General features: G+C 39.9%; 1 pseudogene; it reads right to left on the reverse strand.

The window, feature by feature from the left end:
- Positions 1-839: 839 nt before the first annotated feature.
- Positions 840-1,422, reverse strand: LOC148777052 (small ribosomal subunit protein uS3 pseudogene; annotated as a pseudogene).
- Between the last annotated feature and the right edge of the window lie 10,027 nt (positions 1,423-11,449).

Here is an 11,449-nt window from a genome sequence, read left to right on the forward strand (position 1 = left end):
TCATTGCGACCTCCTGGACTGTAGCCTTCTGGGCTCCTCTGTCCATGGGATTTCCCAGGCATGAATACAGGAGCAGGTTGCCATTTCCTTCTCCAGGGGATCTTCCCAACCCAGTAATTGAAGCTGGGTCCCCTGCAGTGCAGGCAGATTTTTTACCACTGAGTCACCTGGGAAATCCAAAATTTGGTATACATAACAACTAAAAACAATGTGGGACCCTAAATAGGATCTCAGAACAACAAAAAGATAATTAATGAAAAGAAATGGTGAAATATGAATAAAATTCATGGTTGGTAGAAATAATGGTCCAATGATATGATTTTTGGATAGGTGTGAAACTCCAATAGTTTGGCCACCTCATGCGACGAGTTGACCCACTGGAAAAGAGTCTGATGCTAGGAGGGATTGGGGGCGGGAGGAGATGGGGACGACAGAGAATAAGATGGCTGGATGGCATCACCAACTCGATGGACATGAGTTTGAGTGAACTCCGGGAGTTGGTGATGGACAGGGAGGCCTGGCGTGCTGTGATTCTTGGGGTCGCAAAGAGTCGGACACGACTGAGCGACTGAACTGACTGTATTATTAAGTAAAATGCTAACATTAAAAGCTGGATGAAATATTCATGAGAATTTTCTGTACTATCTTTGCAACTCTTCTATAAGTCTAACATTGTTTCAAAATAAAGAGTAAAAACACTGTATTTCATAGGAGTCATCTCAGGTACATGTTTAAAATGCAAATTTCCCCAATTTCAGGGCATGAAAATAGTAGTCCTGGAGCAGGGTCCAAGAATCTGCATTCTAACTGGCACACAAGGAGATTCTAATGCAAATTTCTCAGGGGTCATACTTGGAGAAACTCTGGTCTGAAACAAACACTGCTTCAGAGTAAAATAAGTGATGATTAGAGATGAGTAAATGGAAAATACAACCTGAGACTCTTGTGTGAGATCTCAATTTTTTTTCATTTTTTGAACAGATTTTACTAAAGGTCTTTATAGACCAACATGCAGACTCTCCAGATCCAGCTGTCAGGGAGACCCTGTTATGCCAGGCATACTGCTGGGGCATAATAGCAGGCAACTCTGGCTTCCTGTCCTTCTGTTCTGAGACAGTTGTTGGCAGTGTCTCAACTCTAGGTCCACAATGCTCCCATGGTCAGGCAGGGGCTTCTTTACGGCCAATTTTATCATTTAGGTCCTAGGACAGCATAATCTTCACTTGATGCCCAATGCACCCTGTCTTAGCATGACATGGTACATGGTGACATCATCATAGCAGTTAACAAGGTCCCCAGTGCAGATCATTAGGCCATCCATAGTCTTCATGGATTTAGCCCTCTGTCCACAGAATTTCCCAGACGCCGTGACCTCAGAGTCTTTGGCCCCACTCTCCATGACGAACAGAGCACCCCATAGCAGGCCCTCCAGACAGCAAATTTGCAATGCAGAGATTTTGCCTGGGCAGTGGCACACAGATCTCTTGTGGCTGCCATTTTAATACCTCCACCAGCTTATGTATAAATTTAGGAAAGTTGCTAATCTGCTGGGCCTCAGATTCCTCATTTATAAAGGAAGGTGAACCTATGGAATTCTAATGATCATCCCTGTATAGTACATAAACGGAAAGGACAACGGTTTCTGCAGCACCACTCCCATGCACGCAAGAGTCTGATCCTGCAGTGAGTTAAACACAGTCACCACAAAGGAGACACAACCATGTTGAAAATACACAGTCACTGTGACAATGCCAGCAGCGAGGGACACTGGGTTTTGAATTTGCTTTATTGAATTGAGAAGCAGACACTGTAGTTGTGATAGCATGCCCTTTTGCTTTGTGAAACAGAAATCCTCTCTGCCATCTGTGAAGACTCTGGGGAAAGGAAGTGAGGTCTCTGGCTCCAGGCCTTTCATTAGAGAACAGTTCTGTACCAGATGAGGCCACAGACTCAGAACTACCATGTCTCTGCAAAGACCCTGCCTCGGATATGAAGAAAGATGGATTTAAGTCAGCTCAGGGCAATTGAATTTAGAAGTGGCACTGACTCGAATCTTGGGATTGCCTCTGGCTTCTTGCCAGACTGGCTGTCTCTGCTAAGTATATCTGCGCACACACATTAGCATGTGTGTAAACCTTTCAAGTCAGAGGGGAAGAAAGTATTTATCTGAACAAAAATTCCTATAGGGCAGGAAATACGCCAACCTCATCTCATTCCAATTCTGTTGACCTGACTCAACAGTTTAGAGGGGGGGTCAAGTGGTAAAGAGTCTGCCTGCAATGCAGGAGATCAGGGTTCAGTCTCTGGGATGGGAAGATTCCCTGGAGGAGGAAATGCAACCCCCTCCAGTATTCTTGCCTGGATAATCCCATGGACAGAGGAGGTTGGTGGGCTACAGTCCCTGGGACTGCAAAGAGTCAGACACAACTGAGCGACTAATACACAAAACACACATGAATTAAACCTAAGTTTTGTTTTCCCATACAGAAAGGAGATCAAAAGAACATATGACACTGAAATATTCTGAGTACAAATACGCTATGTGTTATTAAAGAACATGATTGTATAGCATACTTAACTTCATGTACCTTTCATTTTTTTCACTTCTGAAAAAAGCTAATAACAACTACAAAATTTTGTTTGAATCTTGACAAAAATTCTATGAATTTTAATTTATGTTAAATTAACTATATATATATATATGAAAAAGGAAAATGAACTTAAACATCTAAATTTCTCAGTTTAGACATTAATCATAGTTAAGTGCAAGAGCTGACATTTGAATCCACATTCAACAACTTGAAAACTCACACATCCATTAGGATGACTCTAGGCAAACAACTGTTAACTCCAGTCTCTTCATGAAAGTCAAAATGAATTTATGTCTCTAAAGCATAAAAAGAAAATAAAATTGGATAGGGGAGGACAGTTTATCTCTTTCATATCTGTCCGTGGGTTTTTCAGTTTGATGATTTGTGATTAAGTATGGATTCCTATGAATGAAATGTATTTGCTGAGTAGAAACAGTTCCTATGACATCTGAAAATCAAGATCTACCTCAAGGTCAAGTACAATGAACTGAAAAGATTTCTATTTATTCCAGATATATTGGTCTTCTGGATTAGGAATTAGAGATGACAAAGTAGGAAGAATTAAGCAGAGTTAATAAAGTGCAGGGTAGTGGTATAACTGAATCCGGAGTCTGGTTTTCCTTGAGGTTTGCTTTGTTTTATTTTGTGTATATCAAGAAAAGAGCATGTTATTTGTTTTGCCAGGACCACTGCTTATTATTGTGCAAGCTTTCTGTCTCCCAACACTAGAGGACACATTCCTAATCCCTCTGTGTGTGTGTGTGTGTTAGTCACTCGGTCACGTCTGACTCTTTGAGACCCCATGGCTGTAGCCCACCAGGCTTCTCTGTCCATGGAATTCTCCAGGCAAGAATACTGGAGTGGAAAGCCATTCCCTTCTCCAGGAATCTTCCTGACCCAGAGATCAAACCCGGCCCCACCTGCATTGCAGACAGAGTCTTTACTGGTTGAGCCACCAGAGAAGCTCCAATCCCTATATTTATGTGCTGAGGTACAGCTGTAATTTTCAAGCAGATGGCAATAAAATAACTTGAGAAAGACTGCTGCTGCTGATGCTGCTGCTGCTGCTGCTAAGTCACTTCAGTCGTGTCCGACTCTGTGTGACCCCATAGATGGAAGCCCACCAGGCTCCCCCGTCCCTGGGATTCTCCAGGCAAGAACACTGGAGTGGGTTGCCATTTCCTTCTCCATGAGAAAGACTACATTGAAAATACTTGCTCAAGCTTACTTTCTTGACATCAGCTCTCATGCTCTCAAACTAGTATATTACCATACTATTATTTGTGATGATACATTTTTAAATGTAGACACTTCTGGATTTTAAGCTATATTACAAAGCTGTAGTAATCAAAATAATATGGTTCTGGCATAAAAACAGACAAATAGGTCATTGGGTCAGAACAGAGAGTCCAGATATAAATCCATGCATATATGGTCAGTTTGTTTTGGACAGTACCCAAGAACATCCAATAAGAAAGGGATAACTTTCTTCAATAAATGCTGTTGAGAAAACTTGATGGTCACATGCAAAGAAACAAAACTGGACACTTACTTTATACTGCTCATAAAACTTAACTCAAAATGGACTTAAATGTAAGACCTAGAACCATAAAAATTCTAGAAGAAGACAGAAAAAAAAATTTCCTTGGCAATGATTTCTTGAATAAGTGAATGAGAATGTATCAAACTAAAAAATTTCTGCAAAGTAAACAATAAATCAAAAGACAACCTACAGAAGTGGATATGATACTTGCAAAATATACATTTAAAAGGGTTTAATGGCCAAAATATATAAAGAACTCATACAACTCAAGAGCAAAAACAAACAAAAAATGGCCAAAGAACCCAAACAGACATTTTTCCAAATGCATTCAAATGGGCAATAGATATATAAAAAGGTGCTCAGCATCACAAATCATCAGTGAAATGTAACTCAAAAGCATCATAAGATATCACTTCACACCTGTTAAGATAGAAAGTGAAAATGAAAGTGTTAGTCATTCAGTTGGGTCTGACTCTTAGTGACCCAAAAGGGTGTAGCCCACCAGGCTCCTCTGTCCATGGGATTCTCCAGGCAAGACTACTGGAGTGGGTTGCCATTCCCTTCTCCAAGGGATCGTCCTGACCCAGGGATCAAACCCAGGTCTCCCACACTGCAGGCAGATTCTTTACCATCTAAGCCACCAGGGAAGCCAGCTATGTATCAAACAGACAAGACGTAACAAATACTGGTGAGGATGTGGGGAAAAGAGGATCTTACACACTGTTGGTGGTAATGTAAATTGGTATAGCCGTTTTGGAAAACAGTATGGCTACTCCTCAAAAACTTAAAGAAGAACTACCATATGATCCATCAGTCTTGCTCCTCGGTATATATTGGTCTTCCCTCATAACTCAGTCAGTAAAGAATCTGCCTGCAATGCAAGAGACCCAGGTTCGATTCCTGGGTCAGGAAGATCCCCTGGAGAAAGAAATGGCAACCCACCTAGAAAATTCTTGCCTGGAGAATTCCATGGACAAAGGAGCCTCACAGGCTACAGTCCATGGGTTCATATGAGTCGGACATGACTTAGCAACTAAACCACCACCATATATCTAAAGGAATCAAAATCAGTATCTTGGAGAGATATCTGCACATCCATGTTCATTGTAGGATTATTCCTAATAGCTAAGATATTAAAGCAACCTAAATGTCCTCCAAAAATGAATAGATAAGAAAGATATGAGATGTATGTATACAGACAATCCCCAACTTATAATGGTTCAGCTTATATTTTTCAGTTTTACAATGCCATGAAAGTAATATGCATTCACTGGAAACAGAACTTCAAATTTTTGATTTTAACCTTTTCCTGGGCTAGTAATATGTTGTAGGGTGACTCTAGTGGTAGAAAACCCACCTGCTTATGCAGGAGACTTAAAAAGAAGTAGGTTCGATTCCTGGGTTGGGAAGATCCCCTGGAGGAAGGCATGACTGCCCACTCTGGTATTCTTGCCTGGAGAATCCCTTAGACAGAGGAGACTACTGTCCATAGGATTGCTGAGAGTCAAACATGACTGAAGCTACTTGGCATGCACGCATTCTTGTCATACTGGGCAGTGGCAGTGAGCCAGCCGTGGGATGAGGAGGGTACCCTCCTCATATTTATAGGGGTTTTGTGCTCTCACAACCATTCTGTTTTTCACTTTCATTATAGCATTCAATAAACTACATAAGATATTCAACACTTTAGTACAGAATAGACTTTGTGTTAGGTGATTTTGCTCAGCTGTAGGCTAATGTAAGTGTTCTGAGCACAGTTAATGTAGGCTAGGTTAAGCTGTGAGGTTTGATAGGTTAGTTGTAACAAACTTATTTTGACTTATGATACTTTCAACTGATGATGGGTTTATCAGAATATAAACCAACTTAAGTGGAGGAACACCTGTATATATATGTATATAATACATGATTTCTCTCTGTATATATATCCTATATCTTATGTCTCATATTGCATATATTGTATATATGTAGTGGAATGTTATTCAGCCATAAAGACAGAAATTTTGACATTTGCAACAACATGGACGGACCTGGCATGCATTATGTTAAGTAAAATAAACCACTCAAAGAAAGGCAAATACCTCACTTACATGTGGAATCAAAAAGCATCACATACATGTGGAAACTGTAAAAAAAAAAGAGAGAGAGAAAAGAAAAAAAAAGCCAATTTCATGGAAACAGATAATACATTTGTGGTTGCCAAGGACTGAAGTAGAGGAAGAAATGTGGTGATGCAGATCAAAGGGCACAAACCTTAAATTATAAGAATAATTTCTGAGTACCTAATGTACAGCATCTTGAATATAATTAATATAGCATTTTATAATGAAAGTTGCTAAAAGTAGATTTTAAGCATTTTTAACACACACACACATACACACACAGAGTTAACTATGTGAGGTGATGAATATATTAATTATCTTGATCTTGGTGAATATTTCACAATGTATATCAAATCACCACACTGTATACTTTGAATACGTACAATTATATTTGCCAATTATTGTTCACTAAAGATGGAAAATGTTTACCATCAGATACTGATGTTTTGTTTTGCCTTAAAATCACAAAGAGAGGAAAAGGAAAGAATCATCTGAAGGCTGTTGGAAGTCACAGCATAAAATCCAGCATTGTTGTAGGTAAGATACCCAGACAGGGGAAAAAAAAAAAATCCAGTGATAGCAGGGAAATGATAATGTGCTCAGCACATTTCTTGCTTTCTCCCCCTGTCTTGCTTCTCACTTGAGTTCCACAGACATTTAGAAAGCTCATAATTTTGGATCAGTTCTACAATGCTCAGATTGTACTTTCAGATCAAGTAGTCCAACATCACTGGAGAAATTAAATTTACTGGAGAATTCCTCAGTCTTTCCCTCCAGAAGCTGCTCTCTCTTTATATACTCATGCTTCTTTTTTAACCCTTTATTTATGTATATTCAACCACAGTTTGATCAACTTCACCTGCCTGAAACACAGCTTGTCTAAATTCACGTTCTCCCCTGCAAATTCTTTTTTATTTTTCCTATAAATATTCTAGATGTCATATGGTGGTAGCATGAAGTTGTAAATCTAAGATTCATCCCTTACTCTCATCATTCTCTCATCTTTATAAACAGTATAATTATTCTTCTAATCAGTCATTAGAAATCATAATGATTTTGTCTTCTAAATGCTTTTTGAATCTGATTTTGTACCTCTAATGTCTTTCGTGGCTACACTGTTTTTGCATATCAATCCTCTTTTGAATAGCCTCCTAATAATGTGACTATCTCTTGTGCTGTTTTTTTTTTTTTCCAACTATTCTTCTACATGGTCCCAGAGGTATTTTTATAAAATGAAAACCTGAACACATTGAAACTTTGACTAACATGTTTGCTGGATACCAAGTGACCAATTTTTCCAACTTCATCTCTCCCTTGAGCTCCACACCTGCTTAAAACAACTCATTCTTGGCCTTTTCTTTAAAGCTTCAGAAAAATACAAATCTATGGGTAATTCTTTACACAAAGCTCCATAACTCTGTTCATGTTATCTCCTTTGAATGAAATGTACTTTAACTCTGCCCTTTTCTCTATGATAATTCTTCACCTAACTTTACTTTCACTTCAGAATTTATCTCAGCCATTACCTTTTCCAGGAAGACTTCTGTAAGCAGTGTTGTTACCTGACTAAGTTAGAGGTTGTGACCTTATGGCCTGAAAAGTCAAAAACATTAAGTATATGGCCCTTTCAAGAAAAAGTCTGTCAACCTCTATCTTGGAGGAAAGTAATTATTTCACTCATTTTTTTCATCCCATCACATTATCAAGAGATTTTCATACTGCAGGAGTTTGATATTTGTCTAATAAATTCTATCAAATTAATAAAGGTGGTTTTGAAGTTGCTTGATTTATCCATTAATTATTCAGTTCAGTCGCACAGTCTTGTCCGACTCTTTGTAACCTCATGGACTGCAGCACACCAGGCTTTTTTGTCAATCACCAACTCCCGGAGCCTACTCAAACTCATGTCCATCATGTTGGTGATGCCATCCAATTGTCTCATCCTGTCATCCCCTTCTCCTCCTGTCTTCAATCTTTCCCAGCATCAGGGTATTTTCCAATGAGTCAGTTCTTCTCATCAGGTGACAAAAGTATTGGAGTTTCAGCTTCAGAATCAGTCCTTCCAATGAATATTCAGGACTGATTTCCTTTAGGATGGACTGGTTAGATCTCCTTGCAGTCCAAGGGACTCTCAAGAGTCTTCTCCAACACCACAGTTCAAAAGCATCAATTCTTCAGTGCTCAGCTTTCTTTATAGTCCAACTCTTTTATCCATACATGACTACTGGAAAAAAACCATAACTTTGACTAGACGGACTTTTGTTGGTAAAGTAATGTCTCTGCTTATTAATATGCTGTCTAGGTTGGTCATAGCTTGATTTACCAATTAAAATTGGGTAATAGTCAAATCATGATATTAAAAAATTTAATGTAACTCTAATTACAGAAGGGTCCTCTGTAGGTATTTTAGCAGTTTCTCCTTAGGAAATTAATTTTAGACATTATTTTAGTGACATTAAGTACCTTCTAACAATTGGTTATGTAGGTCCTTTCTTTAATTCCCTCCCTTTTTCCCTTCCTCCCTCACTCTCCTTCCGAGAAGAGGATTTAACTTAGGTGCAGGTCTTATTCTTGATTTCCTGGTAAAGAGATGAATGCAAAATGACTATTTCATTTTATTCATAACTGTATTCAAAACCTGTGGATTTCCCCTAGACTGGCTTAATGGAAATTATCCAGAGGGGAAGTTAATTGATTTTATGTAATAATTGATTCAACGTAGTTTCTGAGTAACAGTGAATAACGTAGACATCCTCCTAAGCATTGCTGGTCACACAACTCTGGTAAGAAACTGTATCCTACTATTGTAAAGACTCTCCACCAGCGGTGAAACTGATTCATACATACAAGCCCATGAGGTTTCAAAAATATACCACATGCCCCTCAGCAAACAAAAGATCATATGGGTGTTGGGAGTCTCTGGTTCTGCGTAAGAAAGTAATCACACACTACTCTATCTCTCCTACTAAATGTGGCAAAAAAAATATGGGCAAAATGCATGGAGCAGTTATATCTTAACTGGTGGCTCAGTTGGTAAAGAACCTTCCTGCCAAAGCAGTAGACACAAAAGACATGGGTTCAATCCCTGGGTCAGGAAGATCCCCTGGATAATGAAATGGCAATCCACTCCAGTATTCTTGCCTGGAAAATTCCATGGACAGAGGAGCCTGGTGGGCTATAGCCCATGTGGGTGCAAAGAGTCAGACACAACTGAAGGCACACGCATGCAATGAGATATAATTGATATACAAAAACACTGCACATATTTAATCCCATAATCAAATGAGTTTGCATTTAAGCATACACCTATGAAACTATTTCCACAATTAAAGTAATGGACATATCCATTACGCCTGAAGTTTGTGTCTCCTTTTCTTTTTTAGAACACTTCACATGAGATCTACCCTTATAACAAAATGTAAGTGGACAGCACAGTATTGCTAATTATGTTGTACAGCAGGTCTCTAGAACTTACTCATCTTGAATAACTGAAATTTTACAGCAACTGAACATCTCTCCACTTACCCCCTCCTCAAGCCTTGGTGATCAGTTTTCTTTGTTTCATGCAGTGGTTACTGAAGACTCTAACAAGTCAATAGTGGCAGACAGACTGAAGAAGGAGAGCACAATTTCCAGTACCACCCAACTGGAAGTAAAATTGCCACACTCATTTTCCTCCTGCATCATCCCCTTATCTAAATTCAACATGGCTCAAAATTGGGAAGTGGGAACTAATTGGACCAAGAGAGAGCCCAGAGAAGACCTCTAGGAGTGACTTAAGGCGTGGGAAAGGAGAGTAGAAACCTGCTGTTTTTTGAGTTCTCTGTTCTCTTGTGTCCTGGCCTCCCAACAACCTCATAGCAATTGGCAGCAGTGACAATAAGGAGCCACAGAACCCAAAACTCCAAGGGAAGACTATTGCCCTCTGTGGTTAAAGGAACTGTGGTCCTAAGAGTGAGTGATTTTTTCCCCTCTGTCTTTCCACTGCCTGGCCCTAAACTGTGATGCTTTCGCCAGAATTGCATCGTAGAATAGAAGAACTAGTCTCAGCTTTCTTGCCAGATTGAGAAAAAAACCCCAGGGAAAAAAAAAAGTACTGGGGAGATTGTAGAGAGGAAAAAGCTCAGAAATATAATGGTTGTTTATGAACTGCTGGACTTAAACTAGGTTGAGCATGTATGGATCTGACTCTAAACAGCATACAAAGACTTTGAGAACTAAATTATAGTGGGACAAATGCCCTACTAGGAAGCTGCTATAAAGTACCGGAAGCTCAGCTCAGTGCTCTGTGATGACCTAGAGGCGGGGGGGGGGGGGGGTGAGGGGGTGGGATGAGAGGGAGGTCCAAGAGGGAGGGCATATATGTGTACCTGTGGTTGATTTACTTCATCGTACAGCAGAAACCAACACAACATTGTAAAGCAATTACCTTCCAATAAAAATAAATTCCCCACTAGGTGACACACATGAAGGACAGGTCCAAGTAACACTGCAGAGGCTTTGACCACAGAACTGACACTGAGATTTGGTTCAGTTCAGTTCAGTTCAGTTGCTCAGTCCTATCCAACTCTTTGCAATCCCATGGACTACAGCGCGCCAGGCTTCCCTGTCCATCACCAGCTCTCGAAGTTTACTCAAAATCATGTCCATTGAGTCGGTGATGCCATCCAACCATCTCATCCTCTGTTGTCCCCTTTTCCTCCTGCCTTCACTCTCTCCCAGCATCAGAGTCTTTTCCAATGAGTCGGTTGTTGCATCAGGTGGTCAAAATATTGAAACTTCAGCTTCAGCATCAGTCCTTCCAATGAATATTCGGGACTGATTTCCTTCAGGATGGATTGGTTGGATCTCCTTGTAGTCCAAGGGACTCTCAAGAGTCTTCTCCAACACCACAGTTCTAAAACATCAATTCTTCGGCACTCAGCTTTCTTTAAAGTCCAACTCTCACATCCATACATGGCTACTGGAAAAACCACAGTTTTGACTAGACAGACCTTTGTTGGTAAAGTAATGTCTCTGCTTTTTTAATATGTGGTCTAGGTTGGTCATAACTTTTCTGCCAAGGAGCAAGCGTCTTTTAATTTCATGGCTGCACTCACAATCTGCAGTGATTTTGGAGCCCCCAAAAATAAAGTCTGACACTGTTTCCACAGTTTCCCCATCTATTTGCCATGAAGTGATGACACTGAGACTACTGTCCATATAAAACTGCT

This window comes from Moschus berezovskii, chromosome 8 (genome assembly GCF_049115385.1).
Source record: "Moschus berezovskii isolate FMDL1 chromosome 8, NW_MosBer_1.0, whole genome shotgun sequence".
Classification (NCBI taxonomy): domain Eukaryota; kingdom Metazoa; phylum Chordata; class Mammalia; order Artiodactyla; family Moschidae; genus Moschus; species Moschus berezovskii.